Here is a 5,002-nt window from a genome sequence, read left to right on the forward strand (position 1 = left end):
GCCCAGACCTTTGCCCGCGGGCTGGCTCGGGGGGTGCACGTCTCCTCCCAGAGATCCTTTGTCACACACCGCAGGCTGCAGGCGAGCGAGGGAATCCCTTATCTACCCCCCCACTTGTTTCCTGAGACTTATTTTGTGTCCCCAGTTTAGCACCGCCTAACTGCGCTGTGCTGGCTGCCCTGCCCCGCCGGGATGCTGGCGGGCGTCCGGAGGCAGGCCCTGGCGGGCATCAGCGGCCAGGCGCGGAGGGGAGCTCGGGGCAGACCTTCACCCTGGGGTGCCCAAAAAACGTGCCCCTCTTGCCTGCTGTGTAAGACGGGCGGCCCTTCAAACCCAGGGTAGAGTTAGCAGCTGGAAGGCAAGGGCTGTGTTAACACAGGGGAGGCTGCGGCAGCGTGGGCACCGCGGGGTAAGGCAGGCTGCAGCGGGGGGAAGCAGGTGGAGAGGGTCCCCTGGGCTGCAGGGGAGCACCGCCTTGTGCGAGGCTTTGTGCAGCCTGTAACTGTGGGGTTTGACCCATTACTTCCCCATTTTGTGTGTGCTTTTGTTTTTTTAACCAGGGAAAGGCAATGCTTTGACACACTAAAACAGCCTGGAAGGGGAAACCCCCCCACCCCCGGTGCCAGGGGGTCCGAGGCTGTTTCAGGAACTTACGCTATGCCCATCTGCTGGGACCGTGCCAGGTCCATGCAGTCCTGTAGCAGCAGAAAACCTTCAGCATCAGGCAGCAGTCAATATTATTAACAGTCAATATTATCTAGCACATCTCCTTTCTGCGGTCAAAATTTTTTTGGAAATAAACTACAGATTTTTAAAAATATTGTATAAAGTCCTTTCCTAGCTGTTGCACTGGTAAGGGAAACAGTATAGACACAAATGCTATGAAATTTTTGTGGTCCTGCTCCATTTTGAATTTATGTCTTCAATCAGCATTGAACAAACTGCTTAGGAACACAGCCAATGCTATTCCCTTTTTATTTTTAGCTACAGATTAAAATTTTCAGCGTTTTCTGGGACTTCAGTTGAGATGACTCCTGTTTTTACAGGCAAGATCTAGGTAGAAACAATTTGGGGTGACAGAAAGTTTTCAGTATAGCAAAGGATCCACACGTACTCCAGAGACAGTAACTCATTCAATCAACTTTCATTTATTAAATTTTCTTTGCATTAAATAAAACCTTTTAAGAAAGCTCCCTTCCCCCTTTCATTTGCAATTCCATACATTGATCTGAAACTAGGAAAAGTCTATTGATATATCAGACCACTAAAAATTATAGAATTCGAGAGCGTTAGAAGCCAAGGCATGCCTTCTCCCTTCTTAACTGTGCACCATCCCCAGATAAAGCCAGTGTTAGAAGAAATTATCAGCAAACTATGGAACAAAACTCTTTGAGCATATTAATCTATTCCCAAAGCACAAATGTTTATGCTTAAAGAGAGAGCAGAGATCCAGAATAACTTTAATCCTGTTTCTAGCGACAGACCCACCGCAGCAGCATCTCCCCCCTCCAGCGCAGGTGGGAGCACTGAGCCCCCCGCGCTGCCCCCGGAGCCGGCGGCTCCGTGCCCGGCATGGCAGCTGGGCACCAGCTTTGCTCCCAGCACTGGGAAAATACACACATGTTGTGCATGCAGAGCCGGCTGGAGTTGCAGCTGCACTTTGGGTTACCTTCCGATTTCACAAAACATGAGATGTGTTTTACCTGCTGGATGCAACCCCGAGCACAGCCACGTCTCGTTTATTCAGCCCTTCTGCTCCCCTCCCTCCCCACGCTGTTTTCTGATTGAGGTCGGGAGCTCCTCAGTGTGCTTCAATCCTGCTTTTATTGACCTTTCCTCAGGGTTTCCTCCCCAATTTTTGGCAGTGTATGTATGTGACACCCCCCTCCCTGTGAAACAGAGACCGCATGGCTCCAAGGACAGACTCATGGGCAAGAGCACCTGGTGTTAACATTTCAACCGTAGTGCTCAAGCAAAGCACATGGCAGGTCTCAGGTCAGCTTCAGTGGATGCCCAGAACTCGTGCTGCTGCCCATAGACCCCATGTGGAAGAATATTAATGTTGATGGCAGCGACTGCTGAAACCACAGCCCCTTGTCTGAGCCTTTTCAAGTTACAGGAAGAGATCAGCCTCCTACGGCGCGTGTTTGCCCAGGACTCCCCCCGGGCTCCCTCTCCACCATGAGCTATTGATGAGACAAACCAGGAGGAAGCCAGAGAACAGAGATTTGCTATCGACCTTGCTGCGGGACAGAGGAGGAATTTCACCTTGCAGAGAGGCAAGTTAGAATTGAAACCTATCATCCACAACATGCTGGGAAAGAGGATGCCCGTGGACAGCCCTGCAGCAGCCACTGTCCCCATCGCTTTGTGCTGCTAACGTACACCAGCTGTGCTGGAGAGCAGCAGGGAGCTATGTGCAGTAGTCAGAAAGAAGCAAGGGTGTTCACCAGGGGACAGCGTGCATGACCACACCAAGGGTAAGCTCCCTCCTGTGTTCACCCCCAGCCACAGCAACCGGGCGATGGTTTGGCAACAAGGTCACCAAGGCCTTTTTTTGCCATCCTTTATCCAAGGCCATGCTGTGCTCTGCCCAGGAGAAGGGTGTCCACGCTGTCCCTCTCCCCCCGCCACTGAGAGATGGCTTCTTGATGCAGAGTGGAGACATCCCTTGTAGCCTCCTTATATTCATTGCATTCCCTCCTCCACGACGGCAGGGTCACCATATCAGACTTGGCCATCACATGAAGAGCATGCATAGGGATGCTCGGAGCACAGAAGGGAACGAAACACCCCCAACTCAATGTAAACCGGAGCAGGTCCCTGACCAGAGGTGTGCTGCAGGGATGCTGCTGTCAGAGTTACAACACAGACCTTCACGTTAGAGCACAAACAGCCTGGGCCACAGCAGGGACTATTGACTGACTCACCAACATCTGCCCAAACAAGTACCAAGGTTGGGTTTTTTTTTTCTTTTTAAGACTCACCTGTCCTTAACTGTGGCAGCCAAACAACAGAGATGAAATACGCATATACCTGTTGTTTTCTCTTTAAAAATCAAAATATAAAAAGCATGGGAGATAATGGGAGTTCATTCTGGGCTGCATTTGATGAACAGAGGAGAGGGAAACGACTCCTGCCTGACCCACCGCATGCCAGCCCTGGACTGTCATCGCTCTGACCTCCAGTTTAAAAGGTCAAAGGGCCACAAGTGAAGGCAAAGCTTCCCACAGCACCCAGCCCCAAGTCCCGGCCCCAAACACCACCTTTATTTTGCTCAAGGCAACTTCTCCCACTTCTAGCAGAAAGGGATTGAGCCAGGGCAGACGGAGAGCACGCTGGCTTGCACCCCTCCCAAGCACCCTGGGGACCGGCACGGCCGCGGGAAGGCTCTGCACGGCGGGGTGCATGGAGGGGGAGCAGGCCATGGGCCTGGGCCACTGCAGAGGCCACAGGCTACCACCCAGCGATTACACAGGTGACCTAGGGAGCAGGATACGGCCCGAGCCCGGGGCCCTTCCCCACCTCCTCTGTTTGATCACAGCAGCACCAATGTGGCGGCAGCGCCGCCCCAACCCGCACCACCCCAGCACAGAGCCGACCCAATCCGTAACACCCGAGGCCTTCCGGCCCAACACAGGTAAACACTGCTGAAGACAGAACAGATCCTTCCTTCTCCAAAACAAAGACATGGAAAGACAGTGAAGTCATGCGCCAGGCCCAGCTCTCTTCAAGGCGATGTCCTTCTTGTTTGATTTCTTGAATGGGCTGTAAGCAAGATACAGATTTTTATGCAGTCTCAATGTTGATAAATAGAGCAATAAAAAATAATAATAATTTGGGGCCCACTCCTGCAAAGGACCGAGACCCGGAGCCCGGTGCAGAGACTTTGACACATCCAACCCGCAGCGTGTTGGGTGTGCTCTGGCTGGGAACCACGCACGGCCAGACCAACGCGCTTGGCTCACTCTCCTGACCGATCTCCATCAGCAGGTCCCCAGTTTCTCTCAAATTGCTCCTGGTTCATCTGCAGTGGGTAACAAGGGGGTAAACGCCAACATTTCGGCTTTTCTTGTGCCATAAACATAACCGATGGAGCTCAACCCAATGATGAATTCTGCTAACAAGTATCACCCCAGTCTATGTGGCACAATTAAATAGAATTTTATTTTCAATAAATATACAATCTGCATCATACCAGACAATATGCTGTGAAAAAGTAAGATGTACAGAAGCAACCAACAGGACAGCTTGACTGTAGCTAAGTTCACTTGGTGACCTGGAAAACTACCTCGGTTAACACACACAACACAGAAAGAGCCACTGCAGTCTGTGAGAGAATTAAAATTGTGTATTTTGGGTCGTTTTAACTGCAGAAGTCCCCGCAGCAGGTTTCTTTTGCATAACACAGGTTTGAAAAGACATGAGCTGGCTTTCCCGGTACAAACGCTATTGGAAATGTTTACTTTGCTATATCATCACTGTTTCTACTTGACGCACACAGACTGCTATTGAGAGTGGCAGGTCTCACCGCTGACGTGACATCGGATCCGTTTGACGAGGGGCCCCACACACACGTGCGTGCCCCAGCACACAAATGCACGCGTACGTACTAACAGGAGCTTAATTCTGTTAAAACTAGTACAAGGACAAAACTGGATTCGGAATCCATTTCACCACAGGTTCTACCGTTTAAAAAAAATATTCTAGCCTAATTACCACGTTCACCAACGAGAGCACACGGGTACTTATATCTCCAAGAGGATGAGCCATGGATTTGGACTGGAAGGACAGCGGAGGCAACTCCCAACTCTTCCACCCGCTCAGCGCTTCCCGCGGCACCTCCATGCACAGCCCACGCCACCCAGCCACACGCTCTGCTGCACGGGATGCAAACAGCCGAGCAGTGCCGGGTGCGAGCAGCGAGAGGTCCGGCCGGCCGGGCCGCTGGTGGCCCCAGGGGAACGGCCAGAGACCGGGGGGGCCGGGGTGGCGCGAGCGC

This window comes from Pygoscelis adeliae, unplaced genomic scaffold (assembly GCF_000699105.1).
Source record: "Pygoscelis adeliae isolate BGI_AS28 unplaced genomic scaffold, ASM69910v1 Scaffold85, whole genome shotgun sequence".
Lineage (NCBI taxonomy): Eukaryota > Metazoa > Chordata > Aves > Sphenisciformes > Spheniscidae > Pygoscelis > Pygoscelis adeliae.